This window comes from Callithrix jacchus, chromosome 22 (assembly GCF_049354715.1).
Source record: "Callithrix jacchus isolate 240 chromosome 22, calJac240_pri, whole genome shotgun sequence".
NCBI lineage: Eukaryota > Metazoa > Chordata > Mammalia > Primates > Cebidae > Callithrix > Callithrix jacchus.
In genome coordinates, this window is record NC_133523.1 from 20,601,935 (window position 1) to 20,618,696 (window position 16,762).

The 16,762-nt window shown below is 41.7% G+C and overlaps 1 long non-coding RNA gene across 4 annotated transcripts in view; it reads right to left on the reverse strand.

The window, feature by feature from the left end:
• The window catches only part of LOC128930480 (uncharacterized), a 40,945-nt gene that overhangs the window by 6,506 nt on the left and 17,677 nt on the right, over window positions 1–16,762 (reverse strand). The window contains exon 5 of one of the 4 annotated variants that reach the window (XR_013531336.1): window positions 6,639–16,672. The exons of 2 other annotated variants lie outside the window; for them this stretch is intronic. This is a non-coding gene — a long non-coding RNA (uncharacterized LOC128930480). Of the gene's footprint in view, window positions 1–6,638; window positions 16,727–16,762 lie in introns of those variants that run through there. One more of the 4 variants, XR_013531338.1, reaches the window with a different exon arrangement.

Here is a 16,762-nt window from a genome sequence, read left to right on the forward strand (position 1 = left end):
TATTTTGCTAATTTACTGTGTGTATTTATTAGTTTAGACACATTTTAATGTACTGCTTGTGGCTTTTTATGTATAATATTATATAATAAGCAATTTCAATGACTATTTTTTATTTTTTTGACTAATTCTTTTGCCACATACTTTCACTGCTATGTTAAAATCGAAGCATTAACAATGGGCACAATATAGTTTTGTATTGGTGTCTGTGAATTTGAAAGAGCAAACACTTCTTCAGGTTTTTATAAACTGCTTTTAAGAGGTAAAGATCTTTTGTTGGGCCCTCAGAGTGATAGAATGCCCTCTGGGTTTGTAGTAGAGAGGGGTTGTAGCTTAGTCACAGGTTCCTGGGTCTTCACTAGGGTCCACCTTTAGTTGGCTCATAAATAAGGGGCTTGGGTAGATGTAATTCCCATTTTGTTTTTGGAAAGAGTGACTATCCTTCAGGACTTTGCTCTGTAGGGCAGACACTAAGGCAGATTTTTGCAGTCGGGTCTGTAAATGCGGGCCTTATATTGGGATGTAGAAGAGTATGGCTTTCACTAAGAACCAGAGAGCATTTTCCCAGGTCACTGTGTGGGTTTCTATATAGGCAGAACTGGTCATGCACTGTGGCTCAGCAACTGGACCTGAGTCATTGAACTGCTTCAGGGACCGCAGTAAAGGCCAAGGTCTGTAGGCCTGCTGCATGGCTATAAACAGATGTCTTCCTCCAGGCTCTGGAAGGGCAGGGCCTCCTTCGGACTATGGCTGGGAGGAGTTTGGGATGATTACACAGTAAGTTCAGAATTCTCAGTTGAACCAAGGTGAGTGGGCCGCTTCCTGGTCTGGATTCAAAAACAGGGGTCCCAAAGTTTGCCCCTTGAATAAGGACTTGCACTCTGAAAAGAAGTACTTCTCAGTTCTGGGCTTTAGCAGTTTCACAGCTCCCTCCCTGGATCTCACAGCTCTCTTAAAGGCACTTATTTGTGATATCGGGTCTTGCTATATAACCCTGGCTGGTCTTGAACTCCTGACCTGATGAAATTCTCTGATCTTAATGTACCATGTACGTGTCATTACAGATGTGAGCCATGATGGCTGGCTCTCTTAGAAAGGCATTTTTGTTAGGGATGGTTGACAACTTTTCTTGCCTTTGGGGGATAAGTAAACAGGGCACCTTTTTTTCTTTATCTTACTGATGTCATTCCCCCTCTATATTTTTACTTCTATTTTCATTTTCCCTTCCCTTTCCTTTTCTTCCTTTCCTTCTTTCCCCTCTCCCTCTTACTCTGTTGCCCAGGCTGGAGTACAGTGTTGCAATCTTGGATCACTGCAACCTCTGCCTCCTGGGTTCAAGGGATTCTCATGCCTCAGCCTCCAAGTAGCTGGGATTACTGCCTGCCACCATGCCCAGCTAATTTTTATATTTTTAGCAGAGATGGGGTTTTATCATATTGGCCAGGCTAGTCTGGAACTCTTGACCTCAGGTGATTCACCTACCTCTACCTCCCAAAGTGATGGGATTACAGGCATGAGCTACCGTGCCTTTACTTTCATTTTCTATTTTAAATTTGTATGTAATTTTAGATTCAGAGATTTAGGACAATATGCCAGAATTTACATGTTATGTTTGAAGTAAATTAGATAATTAGTAGGCACTCCATATTTACTAAAATAGTACTTACAATTTTTTTTTTTTTTCTGAGGCAGAGTCTGTCTCTGTTGTCAGGCTGGAGTGCAGTGGTGCGAGCTCAGCTCAATGCAACCTCCGCCTCCTGGGTTCAGGCAATTCTCCTGCCTCAGCCTCCTGAGTAGCTGGGATTACAGGCACGCGCCACCATGCCCAGCTAATTTTTTGTATTTTTAGTAGAGATGGGGTTTCACCATGTTGACCAGCATGGTCTCAATCTCTTGACCTTGTGATCCACCCGCCTTGGCCTCCCAAAGTGCTGGGATCACAGGCGTGAGCTGGGATTACCACACCCGGCAGCATATGGTGCTTTTGACTGGAGAGAGTCTTTTGCTTTCGACTGGAAAGTTTTGTACAAGTCTGTTAAACCTCGTTGGTCTATAATATCTGGGTGTCTGTGTTCTCCAACCTGTGGCTGGCTCATTTTTTGGAAAAGGTCATTGAGTTTTATTTTTAGTTTTTAGGATATTTTCTGCTTTTCAAAACCTGGGTAATATTCCAGTATGTTTATATTTCAAATTATATCTACTGAATGATTTACTGACAAAAATTTGCATTGTTTTTACCTATTGGCTTTCAGCAACGTTGCAGCAGTAATTATGGTTATGATGATATGAATATCGCCATATGTATGAATGTTTATATATGTGCTGCATTATATTTGAGTAGTCTACTTTTTCACCTTGATACTCAAACTAATTTGTTTGAACTCTGTAGCTTTGTAATATGCTTTTTTTTTTTGAGACAGTCTCACTCTGTTGCCCAGGCTGCACTGCAGTGGTGTGACCTCAGCTCACTGCAACCTCTGCCTCCCAGGTTCAAGCTATTTTTTTGCCTCAGCCTTCAGAGTAGCTGGGATTACAGGCACACACCACCACCCCCAGCTAATTTTTGTATTTTTAGTAGAGGTGGGATTTCACCATGTTGGTCAGGCAGGTCTTGAACTCATGATCTCATGATCCCTCCGCTTTGGCCTCCGAAAGTGCTGGAATTACAGGCGTGAGCCACTGCGCCTAGCCTGTAATATGCTGTAAAATAAGAAACTGTAGGCTGGGCGCGGTGGCTCACGCCTGTAATCCCAGCACTTTAGGAGGCTGAGGCGGGTGGATCACGAGGTCAAGAGATCGAGACCATCCTGGCCTACATGGTGGTGCGTGCCTGTAATCCCAGCTTCTTGGGAGGCTGAGGCAGGAGAATTGCCTGAACCCAGGAGGCGGAGGTTGCAGTGAGCTGAGATCACGCCATTGCACTCCAGTCTTGGTAACAAGAGTGAAACTCCGTCTCAAAAAAAAAAAAAAAAAAAGAAACTGAAATGCCACCAACATTGTTTTTTTTTGTTTGTTTGTTTTTGAGATGGAGTTTCTCTCTTGTTGCCCAGGCTGGAGTACAATGGTGCGATCTCAGCTCAGTGCAACCTCTGCCTCTCAGGTTCAAGTGATTCTCCTGCCTTAGCCTCCTGAGTAGCTGGGACTATAGGTACGTGCCACCACACCCAGATAATTTTTACATTTTTAGTAGAGAAGGGGTTTCTCCACATTGGTTGGGCTGATCTTGAACTCCCAGCCTCAGGTGACCCATCCACCTCAGCCTCCCAAAGTGCTGGGATGACAGGCCACCGCGCCCAGCCTTTTGTTTTTTGATTGTTGAGTACCTCATTGTCTCTTGAGATTCCATATCCTTTTGGTGTTGCTGTTTCTATTCAAAAATGCAGTGAGAAATTTGAAAAAACATTGCATTAAATCCATAGATTACATTGAGCAGTATGAAAATCTTCACAGTATTAATTATTTGAACCTTTAGATAAGAGTATGCTAAAGGTTGTATTGCTTAATTTCTATATAATTTTGAATTTTTCAGTTTTTTTCCTATTAATACTTATTTCATTTTGATCAAGAGAAAGTAATCCATAAAATTTTAGCCTTAAAAAAAGACTTTTCTTTTGGCCTAACAGGTGATCTATTAAGGAGAATGTTGTCTGATCTATTAAGGGTGTATATCCTGATGCTGAGTGTCCTCTATACCTCTGCTTGGAATAATTGTTTTATACTGCCTTCAAGTCCTCTGTCTTGTATTATTATGATTACTGAACACAGCAATAAATTATAGTAGGGCATTTTAGTTCGACTAGTAGTTCAGTTCTATCAATATTTGCTTTATATATTTGGGACTCTAATGTGAGACACACACACACACACACACACACATGCATAAACAAATTTGTCATAGGTTCCTAGTGAATGCATTATTAATGTCCTTTGTCTCTTTGGAGTTTTGACTTCAAGTACATTTTATAAAATATGACAGTTTTTGACTTAAGATGTAGCTTGTGTAATATTATTTTGCCCCCTTCTGTTCTCGTTCTGTTAATATTTTCATGGAATGTCTACTATCTTGCCACTTTTAGTAACTTTTGTCATTAGATCACAACTGACTCTTGTAGAAAGGCAAGTTGGATATTGTCATTTTTCTTAAAATCCTTTTATTAAAAGTACGTGTTTTTACAGAAAATTTAATTTTATATATACTTCATTTTATGAAAAAGAACTTATTTTTAGTTGTTTTGATTCTTACATATTTATCTCACTTTTTCTATTTGTCTTTGTGTCTTTTTTATTTTTGTATTCATATGCTTTTACTTATTTCTATTTTCTTTTGTGTATCTATACAGATATGTACTTTGTGGTACTTTGGGGATTGTATAAAACCTCTAAAAAACACAATGATATATTTTAATCTAGCAAAAAAATCAGTTGCAGACAAAAGTTCTTCCTCATTATATCTGCCCTCAACTTGGTTATTTATGTTGCTAATTGTATCTTTTTGTGTTATATATTCATTAACAAATGTTTATAATAGTTTTTATGCTTTTGTCTTTCAAATTTTAGAGAATGTTTTCTGCATCATTATGATGATGCTAAGGAATTCTATTTTTGTGTATATGCATGTCTTTCCCAGAAAGTTACGCATTCTCTTATGATTATGTGTTGTATTCTTGCATTATGTTTTTGTTTTTTTTTTTTCAGTGGAAAGAACCCCTTTCAGCATCTTCAATAATACAGGGTATATGCAATGCCAGCATACTTTCTCAGGATTTGGTTATTTTGGGAGGTTTTTTCTTTCTTTTTCTTTTTTTAAATTTTGTGGGCCTTTTTTTCTGATGGCATTCATCTCACTTAATAGCTATTTTTGTTTTCAGGACTTCGATGATATCACAGTTTCCTCTGGCCTGCAGAATTTATGTTGACAAATTCACAGGTTATCATATAAGACTATGCTTATAAATGACACATCACTTTTGTCTTGCAGGTTCTAAGATTTTCTTGTCTGTGACTTTTGAAATTGTGCTTAATATATGTATTTGTTATAATATCTCTTATATACTAGGTTTTTGTTTTCTTTTTTGTTTTGTTTTTAGATGGAGTCTTGCTCTTTCACTAGGCTGGAGTGCAGTGGCGCAGTCTGGGCTCGCTGCAACCTCTACTCTCGGATTGAAGCAATTCTCCTGCTTCAGCCTCCTGAGTAGCTGGGACTACAGGCACATGCCACCATGCCCAGCTAATTTTTGTATTTTTAGTAGAGATGGGATTTCACCTTGTTGACCAGGATGGTCTCGATCTCTTGACCTGGTGATCTGCCCACTTCAGCCTCCCAAAGTGCTGGGATTACTTACAGGTGTGAGCCACGGCACCCAGCTGCTAGTTTGTTATGTGAACTTCTTTTTTATATCATTTTTCTTGCTACTAGAATTTTTCAGTTATTTTTACGTTAACCTCTGCAATTTGTTTTTTGATGTTTTTAAAATTTTTGGTGTCATTTTTATTTGTCTGATTTTCAGTAATTGTCTGTTTCTTTTTCACTGATATAGTATTACTCACTTTGTTTTCCATTTCTAAAATTAATCTATACATCTTTATTTTTTATGGCTGCTTTCTGAAAATTTTCTAATTTTTATGATGGGGCCATGTTGCCCTAATATTTTGTATACATTGTAATCTTTGATTGAGATTTGGACATTTAAAAAATGCTACCTGTCGGCTGGGCACGATGGCTCAGGCCTGTAATCCTGGCACTTTGGGAGGCTGAGGCAGGCAGATCACATGACCAACATGACGATCAGCCTGACCAACATGGAGAAACCCGATCTCTACTAAAAATATAAAAAACTTGCAGGCATGTGGTACATGCACGTAATCCCAGCCACTCAGGAGGCTGAGGCAGGAGAATTGCTTGAACCTGGGAGGTAGAGGTTTTGGTGAGCTGAGATCACATCATTGCACTGCAGCCTGGGTAATAAGAGTGAAACTCCATCTCAAAAACAAAAAAAACAAAAATGCTACCTTCACAATATTTATAATGTTGCCTTCTCCTGGCATAGTCTGAAACCAGTTGTGTTCGCTAGAGATTCTAGGAGACTCAGGATGGGCGCGGTGGCTCACGCTTATAATCCCAGCACTTTGGGAGGCCGAGGCGGGTGGATCACGAGGTCAAGAGATCGAGACCATCCTGGTCAACAAGGTGAAACCCCGTCTCTACTAAAAATACAAAAAATTAGCTGGGCATGGTGGTGCACGCCTGTAGTTTCAGCTACTTGGGAGGCTGAGGCAGGAGAATTGCTTGAACCCAGGAGGCAGAGGTTGTGGTGAGCCAAGATTGTGCCATTGCACTCCAGTCTGGGTAACAACAGCGAAACTCTATCTCAAAAAAAAAAAAAAAAAAAAAAAAGATTCTAGAGACTCTCAAACGTGTTCTCAGGATGTTTCTTTCTTTTTTTTTTTTTTTGAGACAGACAGAGTTTCGCTGTTGTTACCCAGGCTGGAATGCAATGGCACGATCTCGGGTCACTGCAACCTCCGCCTTCTGGGTTCAAGCAATTCTCCTGCCTCAGCCTCCCGAGTAGCTGGGATTACAGGTGCGCACCACCATGCCCAGCTAATTTTTGTATTTTTAGTAGACACGGGGTTTCACCTTGTTGACCAGGATGTTCTCAATCTCTTCACCTTGTGATCCACCCGCCTCGGCCTCCCAAAGTGCTGGGATTATAGGCGTGAGCCACCGCGCCCAGTCATGAATGTTTCTTATCTAAAAGTTGGTGTTTATTTTTTAGTTAAAATAGTTTATTCCTGTTTCTTCTTAATACTAACCATTTCTTACACCTGTTCCTTGCCTGTGGTGCTGCAGTCTCCCTGCTGCTGTAACATTTACCTTCGATCTCATCAGACTCAAACCGTCATGCCAAAGTATACCATTGTTTCTTTCAGCACTTTATGTAATGGGAGACAAAAAACTGTGTCAAGACAGAACCAAAGCAGTGAGAAATGAAGGTGTGTCTTCCAGTGTTTTTCTTGACTTTTAAAGTAGAAACCAGGACTTGGCAATTTACTTTTGAAGACACTGTGTTATACTGAAGAGTAAAAAGACCTCTTTTGGGTAAAAGAAAGTCTTTTATTTCTTTTCTGTGTGGTTCTTTGCATTGTACTCACCAGGGGCACTGTACATACTTAACTCATTTATAAATTTTCCACAAATGTATTTTGATAAGTATATGTTACACGTATATATTTATTTAAAAAATTAGAACCTGTGGTATTTTGCTGTGTCATCTTGTTTATGTAGTTTGTATAATTTTAGAGGTTAGATTTGTTAAGTATATTCACCTGAGTCTAGTAAATGGAATAATTTTTTGTTTTGATTTTTTTTTAGTCCTTTGTTCTCATTTTGCCAAAGACCTCTGCCCAGAGCAAGACATAAAAGATTTTTTTCCAAAAAGTGATACTGAGGAGATATGATACATATGAACATGAGAACTTACCATTAAGAAAGGTCTATAAAAGTGTTGATGAGTGCCTGTTGAACAAAAGAGGCTGTAATGAACTTAACCAATGTTTGACAACTACCCAGAGCAAAATATGTCAATGTAATAAAGATGGGAGAGTCTTTCATAAATTTTCAAATTTAAATACACATAAGACAAGACATACTGGAATGAAACCTTTCAAATGTAAAGAATGTGGCAAATAATTTTCTACACTTTCACATCTAACTTGGCGTAAGATAATTCATAGCGGAGAGAAACCTGACAAATCTGAAGAATATAGGAAGGCTTTTAGTGTGTCCTCAACCCTTACTCAACATAAGAAAATTCATACTGGAGAGAAGCCGTACAAATGTGAAGAATGTGGCAAAGCCTTTAATTTACCTTCATCCCTTAGTCGACATAAGAGAATTCATATTGGAGAGAAACCCTACAAGTGTGAAGAATGTGGCAAATCCTTTAAGAAGTCCTCACACCTTACTACATATAACATAATTCATACTGGAGAGAAACCCTACAAATGTGAAGAATGTGGCAAAGCATTTAACTCTTCCTCATCCCTTAATAAACATAAGATAATTCATACTGGAGAGAAACCTTATACATGTGAAGAATGTGGCAAAGCATTTAACCGGTCCTCATCCCTTAATAGACATAAGATAATTCATACTGGAGAGAAACTTTACAAATGTCAAGAATGTGGCAAAACCTTTAAGCAGTCCATATACCTTACTATACGTAAGAGAATTCATACTGGAGAGAAGCCCTACAAATGTGAAGAATGTGACAAAGCTTTTAACTGTTCCTCCCACCTTACTAGACATAAGAGAATTCACACTGGAGGGAAAGCCTAAAAATGTGAAGAATGTGGCAGAGCTTTTTTTTTTTTTTTTGAGGCGGAGTTTTGCTCTTGTTACTCAGGCTGGAGTGCAATGGCGCAATCTTGGCTCACTGCAACCTCTGCCTCCTGGGTTCAGGCAATTTTCCTCCCTCAGCCTCCTGAGTAGCTGGGACTACAGGCACACGCCACCATGCCCAGCTAATTTTTTGTATTTTTAGTAGAGACGGGGTTTCACCATGTTGACCAGGATGGTCTTGATTTCTTGACCTTGTGATCCACCCACCTTGGCCTCTCAAAGTGCTGGGATTACAGGCGTGAGCCACTGCACCCGGCTGTGGCAGAGCTTTTAACTGGTCTTCAAACCTTACTAAGCATAAGAGAATATGTACTGGAGAGAAGCCCTACAGATGTGAAGAATGCTACAAAGCCTTTAACCAGTTCTCAACTCATACTAAACATAAGAATTTGGCCAGGCACGGTGGCTCACGCCTGTAATCTCAGCACTTTGGGAGGCCAAGGCGGGTGGATCAGGAGATCGAGACCATCCTGGCCAACATGGTGAAACCCCATCTCTACTAAAAAATACAAAATCACCTGGGCATGGTGGTGTGTGCCTGTAGTCCCAGCTACTCGGGAGGCTGAGGTAGGAGAATTGCTTGAACCCAGGAGGCGGAGGTTGTAGTGGGCCAAGATCGCGCCTCTTCACCCCAGCCTGGTGACAGAGTGAGATGGAGTCTCAAAAAAAAAAAAATCATATGGAAAATAAATCCTACAAATGTGAAGAATGTGAAAAAGTTAATTTTCCTTTTAAGTTCAGGGATGCATGTGCAGAACTACAAGTTTGTTACATAGGTATACATGTGCCATGGTGGACAGCTGCACCTATCAACCTGTCATCTGGGTTTTAAGCTCCACATGCATTAGCTATTTGTTTTTCCCCACAATCCTCGGCTATGAGAGGCCCTCATGTTTGTTGTTCCCCTCCCTGTGTCCATGTGTTCTCTTGGTTTACCTCCCCCTTATGGGTGAGAACATATATGTTTGGCTTTCTGTTCCTGTGTTAGTTTCCTGAGGATGATGGCTTCCAGCTTCATACATGTTCCTGAGGAGGACATGATCTCATTCCTTTTTATTACTGCATGATATTTCAAGGTGTGTATGTACCATCTTTTCTTTATGCAGTCTATTATTGATGGGTATTTGGGTTGGTTCCGTGTCTTTGCTCTTGTAAATAGTGCTGCAGTAAACATACGTGTGCATGTGTCTTTACAGTAGAATGATTTCTATTCCTTTGGTTATATACCCAGTAATGAATTGAATTCCTGGGTCAAATGGTATTTGTGGTTCAGGATCCTTGAGGAATCACCACAGTCTTCCACAGTGATTTTTTATTTTTATTTATTTATTTTTTGAGATGCAGTTTTGCTCGTTACCCAGGCTGAAGTGCAATGGCGCGATCTCAGCTCACCGCAACCTCTGCCTTTTGGGTTCAAGCAATTCTCCTGCCTCAGCCTCCCGAGTAGCTGGGACTACAGGCGCATGCCACCATGCCCAGCTAATTTTTGTATTTTTAGTAGAGACAGGGTTTCACCATGTTGACCAGGATGGTCTCGGTCTCTTAACCTTGTATCCACCCACCTCGGCCTCCCAAAGTGCTGGGATTATAGGCGTGAGCCACCACGCCCGGCCTCCACAGTGATTTAAGTAATTTAGAATGTGGCACAGACTTTTCTGCTTTTGTTTTTAATGGAGTTTTGCTCTTGTTGCCTCGTTGTTGCCCATGCTGGAGTACAATGGTGCAATGTCAGTTCAACACAATCTCCACCTCCTGGGTTCAAGTGATTCTCCTGCCTCAGCCTCCCACAGTACTGGGATTACAGGTGTGAGCACCGTACCAGCCTAATTTTTAGCTCTTAAAAGACAGATAATTTATACTGAATAGAAACTACAAACCTGAAAGATGTGATAGTGCTTTTAACAACACCTCAAATTTTTCCAAACATAAAAGAAATTATACTGGTGCAAAACCCTAGTAATATGAAGAATGTTACAAAGCCTTTAAATGGTCATCACAGTCTACTGTAGCTAAGATCATTCATACTGGAGAAAACTCCCAATTGTGAAGAATATGGTAAAATTTAAATGCTCACACCTTATTGCACAGGAAAACATTTATGCTTGGGAAAACACGTACAAAGATAAAGGATGTGGAAAAGTCATTAATATCTCCTCACTTCTTAACATCAGAAAGATCATACTTAAAAGCACTATAGGTACAAGTGCTGTAAAGTCGTCTTTCAGAAAATACAAGCCTTCAAAGTACAGTATTTATTCTGAGGGCAGATGTTACAAATATGAAGAAGACTAGTATTTTTACTTACATCACAGATCTTGTTGTACACACTTTGTACTGTAGGAAAACCCTGAAGCAATTGCTCAAACTTCATCATCTGGGAGTTTTTTTAAATCCAGCAAATGTAATAAATTTGAAAAAAAAAAAAACAAAACACTTTTTTTCAAGAACAGCTTAGAAAACACTGGAGACCTCATACTAAAATATATTATTGCAGATGTAATAAGTGAAAAAATATTCAGGTTGGGCGTGGTGGTTGATGCCTGCAATCCCAGCACTTTGGGAGGCCAAGGCAGGCAGATCACCTGAGGTCAGGAGTTGAAGACTAGCATGGCCAACATGGTGAAGTACTGTCTCTATGGAAAATACAAAAATTAGGCAGGTGTGGTGGCTGGCACAGGTAATCCCAGCTACTTGGGAGGCTAAAGCAGGAGAATCGCTTGAGCCCAGGAGGCAAGTCAAGATTGCACCATTGTACTTCAGCTTGGGTAACAGGAGAAAAACTCCATCTCAAAAAAAAAAATAAAATTAATTCCAAATTGAGTCAGTGGAAATACCATTAAGTTCACAGAGAAATGTCTTAGGCCCTGAAACTTCAAACATTACACTAAATAACAGTGGTGAGTATAGAAAATAATCTGAAAGTAATCTAAAACTAATGTTTCTAGAGAAATTATTTATATATAACTTTTAAAAAGTAGGAGATACTTTGATAAGTTATAATTACATTAGAAGTATACTTTTTCCTTGAAAATAATATGGATTTTTTTGTTTTCAAGATGGAGTCTCACTGTCACCCAGGCTGAAGAGCAGTGGCATGAACTAGGCTCAGTGCAACCACTGTTTCCTGGTTCCAGGTATTCTCTTGCCTCAGCCTCCTGAGTCGGTGAGACTACAGGCAAGAGCCACCATGCCCAGCTAATATTTGTATTTTAGTAGAGATGGAGTTTCACCCTGCTGACCAGGCTGGTCTCAAACTCTTGTCCTCAGGTGATCCACCCACCTCAGCTTCCCAAAGTGCTGGGATTACAGGTATGGGACACCATGCCTAACCAAAATTTGAATTTTTGAAAAGCAAATGATGTAATTCAAGTATCAAATTACTTCATGCTGTTTTTTCATTCCTATTCACATGTAAAAGCATGTGATCAGTTATTGCTGTATCAGAGATGTAAGAGGTTCTTATTAGGTGAGCATTAGTTATGATCCTTTTTATAAAAGAGTAAAAGGACATTAAATGTAACATGTATAAGAGGGAGAGGCTGTTTTTGATTAATTTTTTGAGTGATGTATAAGGTAGGTGTTCAGAGTAATGTTCTGTATTATAGTGAGAAAAAAACATGATTATGTATGAACTTAATTTTTTTTTTTTTTGTGATGGAGTTTCGCTCTTGTTACCCAGGCTGGAGTGCAATGGCACGATCTCGGCTCACCACAACCTCCGCCTCCTGGGTTCAGGCAATTCTCCTGCCTCAGCCTCCTGAGTAGCTGGGATTACAGGCACGCGCCACCATGCCCGGCTAATTTTTGTATTTTTAGTAGAGACGGGATTTCACCTTGTTGACCAGGATAGTCTTGATCTCTCGACCTCGTGATCCATCCGCCTCGGCCTCCCAAAGTGCTGGGATTATAGGCGTGAGCCACCACGCCTGGCCCAGTCTACAATTTTTATACTTAAGTCACCTAAATATAGCTAACTACTTGGTCATTGGTAAGTGACTGATAATAACAATTTATATCATTTTAGTGACTGAGAAAATATTTGTTAATTATTCAGTAAAAAAGTTTATATTATTTCTGACACTTTTAGAATCTAGACTACTAAAAAAAGGATGATGTATACGCATACCACAGATTCTTTTTTTTTTTTTTTTTTTGAGACGGAGTTTTGCTCTTGTTGCCCGGACTGGGGTGCAATGGCGCAATCTTGGCTCACTGCAACCTCTGCCTCCTGGGTTCAAGCAATTCTTCTGCTTCAGCCTCCCAAGTAGCTGGGACCACAGGCATGCACCACCATGCCTGGCTGATTTTTTTTGTATTTTTAGTAGAGACAGGGTTTCACTGTGTTGGCCAGGATGGTCTCGATCTCGTGATCCACCTGCCTCAGCCTTCTGAAGAGCTGGGATTACAGGCGTGAGCCAGTATGCCTGGCCAAAAAAAAAAAAAAAATCAATATATTTCAAAAGTAAAAATGCTCTTCTAAGTCATAAGAGGGATGTCATTGTTAGATTCTATTTACCAAACTGTTTGCATTAAACATAGTAAATGAGTACTTTATTAAACCAAAAATTAAGTTCTACATACTATCCAAAAGTTTTAAAACGTGGCTTTTGGGCCGGGTGCAGTGGCTCACACCTGCAATCTCAGCTTGAGGTCAGGAGTTCAAGACTAGCCCTGTGAACATGGTGAAATCCCATTTCTACTATAAATACATATATTTAAAAAAACTTGGTGTAGTGGCGCACGCCTGTAGTCCCAGGTACTTGGGAGGCTGAGGCAGGAGAATCGCTTGAACGAGCTGAGATTTTGCCATTGCACTCCAGCCTGGGCAACAAAAGCAAAACTATGTCTAAAAAAATATTAGCCAGGTGGCATGCCTGTAGTCCCAGCTACTCTCGAGGCTGAGGCAGAAGAATCGCTTGCACCCAGGAGATAGAGGTTGCAGTGAGCCAAGATCATGCTACTGCATGTTTTTTCTTTCTTTTCTTTTTTTTCTCTCTTCTTTGTCTTTCTTCTTTCCTTCCCCTTTCTTTTTTTTCTCCTTTTTCTTTCTCTCCTCCCCGCCCCTTGCTTTCTGAAACCCTGTGTCTACTAAAAAGACAAAAAAAATTTAGCCGGGCGTGGTGGTGCATGCCTATAGTCCCAACTAGCTTGGGAGGCTGAGGCACAAGAATCACTTGAACCCAGGAGACAGAGGTTACAGTGAGTTGAGATCGTGCCACTGCACTCCAACCTGGGCCACAAAGGGAGACACTGTCTTACCAAAAAAAAAAAAAAAAAAAAAGGCCAGGCTCAGCTCAGGCTTGTAATCCCAGCAATTTTGGAGGCTGAGGCCCATCTGGCTAACATCGTGAAACTCCATGTCTTAAAAAAAAAGAAGTGTGTATGTGTATACATCATTTAACCAATATATTATTGGTGACTCTTTGGATTCACTTAAAAAATTTTTATTAAAATAAGTTCTGGGGTACATGTGCAGATCATGCAGGTTTGTTACATAGGTTTTTAACCTAGCATCTAGGAGTTTTTCATGTTTAGTTCCCAGAAGAATAAAAAGAGCTGTTTTAAGAGCTAATGGAAGGTGAAAATGCCCGTGCAGTTAGCCCTGACTTGCTCAGCCATGTTTATTGTTTGGGGTCTGGAGTTCTTTTCTCTTTTCCTCTCGCTCCTCTCTCTCTCTCTTCCTCCCTCTCTCCCTCTCTCCCCACTCTCTCCCTCTCTCCTCCCTCTCCCTCTCTCTCTCTCTCTCTCCTTCCCCCTCTCCCTTCCCCTTCCCCTGTCCTGGTAAATAATGACACTGCTGGCTGGCCTTGTCTTTGGAGCACTGGAGGATTGTTAGCCCCATGTGGAGGCAGGTGTGGAGCAGTTTGACCTGGCTCTCGGGTGCTCCAGCTTCTCATCCACACTGGAGCTGACATGCCTGTAGAAGCCCCTGGGCCAGGTCATAACGTGGACGCCACTGCACCTCATTCCCCACCCTTTTGTTTGCAGGACACGGGGAACAGAATGGTCCACATGATCCAAAAGAGGTCCTGAACACAGTGCAGTGCTTTGAAGGTTAAGCCCAGGGCTGGAGACAAGAGCCAGCTTGCAGAGAAGAGGGCACCAGCCAACAGAAGGGCATGGGCTGGGCTGCTGGCCACTGAGGCTGGGTTGAAATGCTGGGACAGGTTGGAAATGCCAAGTCCAAGAACATACAAGAGCTGTGACACACTCCACAGTGTCTGTAGAAACATTCACTAAACACAAACCTCGGTCAGCAGAGTCAAGCCCTTCCGCCATTATCTCCTCAAAACAGGAGGGGATTATGGATGCTCCAGAAGAAGGCGTTGAGTATGCCGGAGTGGCTGTTCTCAGTGCCCTGGGGTCCCCCAAGTTTCCTGCACTCCTGAGGCCAGCAGCTCAAGCAGCAGCAGTAGTGGGGGGGGGGGCTTAGGCCCGGCTCCTGGGTCTGCCTTTAGTCATGTCCCCAGGCCTGGAGGTGGGATGTGGTGTCATGGTGCAGGGAGAGAGCCACATGCAGAGGTGGACTGCCACGGGCTCAGCAGACAGCAGTAAAATAATCAAGGGCTGCACACTACATCTTTGCTTACAGCTGCAGAACACATCCAATAATGTATAAGGAAATGCATTTTAGAGAGCACATGTAGTCCTTTATCAAGATAAAAACTCCCAGCAGGGCATTGTGGGTAACCCCCCTTCTGGGCACCGAGGAAGGAGAGCTAAGTAGCCCCCGAGCACAACTAGTGCCTGAAGAATAACATACTGCTCATTTCTTTCCTTTTATATAATCATATCTTAGTTCATAGTTGGAGGAGTGTCAAGAGCAGACACGGTGCAGAGCATGAACTAGGGAAAAACAGCCATACCAGGACAAAAATCAGTGGCCTGGGTGGTAGTGCCCCTGCCTGAAAGGGCATGTGCTACACGGCAGTCCGGCCCAGGCGGCAGCGTTCAGTATTATAAAGATACCCGCTGTACAGCAGGCCTGGAGCAAGAGTCACTCCTGTAAGGGAGTTGCATCGTGTCCAGTTCTTGTGGAAAGCTGGCCTCTGGCCCCCAATCCCGCGAACATCCAAGGACTTAAAACCCCTCTGGTATAATCACACGTAGGTGGCTGTAAATCCTGTCAGCTCTCTTGCTACTCTGCTGACTTGAAACTCCTTCCATAGAAAGTCTTAGAAGTTGCCTACCCCTAGATCAGAGATGTTGCACACTGCACCCTCCTTGCCTCGGTAACCTAATTGGAGGGGGGCCTTGTACTGCCCACCTCTTTGACTCGGTGACCTAATGGGGGTGGACCCCTTATTGCTCACATAATTGTCTTGACCCTATCACTACCCTTAAGATGACCTCAATCATGACCCTTCCCCACCTTGGATCCAGCGCCAAAACACAGAGATGGGGGCACCCCATGACCCTAGTAGGGCTGGACCCTACGAGGCATGGTGGCTCATGCCTGTAATCCCAGCACTTTGGAAGCCAAGGTGGGCAGATCACCTGAGGTCAGGAGTTTGAGACAAGCCTGGTCAACATGGTGAAACCCCATTTCTACTAAAAATACAAAAATTAGCCAGGCATGGCAACCGGCACCTGTAATCCCAGCTACTTGGGAGGCTGAGGCAGGAGAATCATTGGAACACAGGAGGGGGAGGCTTCAGGTAGCTGAGCTTGAATTGATTTTTCTGTCACCCAGGCTTGAGTGCAGTGGCACGATCTTGGCTCACTGCAACCTCTGCTTCCTGGATTCAAGCAATTCTCCTCAGCGCCCTGAGTAGCTGGGACTACAGGTGTGAACCACCATGCCTGGCTAATTTTTATATTTTTAGTAGAGATGGGGATTCACTATTTTGGCCAGGCTGGTCTTGAACTCCTGACGTCAAGTTATCCAACCCCCTCAGCCTCCCAAAATGCTAGGATTACAGGAGTGAGCCACTGTGCCTGGCCTGAATTCAATTCTTTTAATTAGAAAGCTTTCAAAATATCCCAATGTTAAATACCCGAAGACAAACTTGTATCTTTAGGAAGCCTTATCTCTAGAAGTTGTAAGAGAAGTTGTCTAAGCCATTAATCAATACCTTTTTAAGTATAAAATAAAATATCAACAAAAAAATCAAGCTCATATTACAATAAAAATTAAGAAAGTTGATCTACATATATTGATCGGTAAAAGTTTTACATACCAAAATCTCCAAGGCCAATAGAATATCTAGGGCCGGGTGCGGGGGCTTACACCTGTAATTCCAGCACTTTGCAAGGCTGAGGCGGGTGGATCACCTGACGTCAGGAGTTCGAGATCAGTCTAACCAACATGGAGAAACCCTGTATCTACTAAAAATATAAAAAATTAGTCAGGTGTGGTGGTGC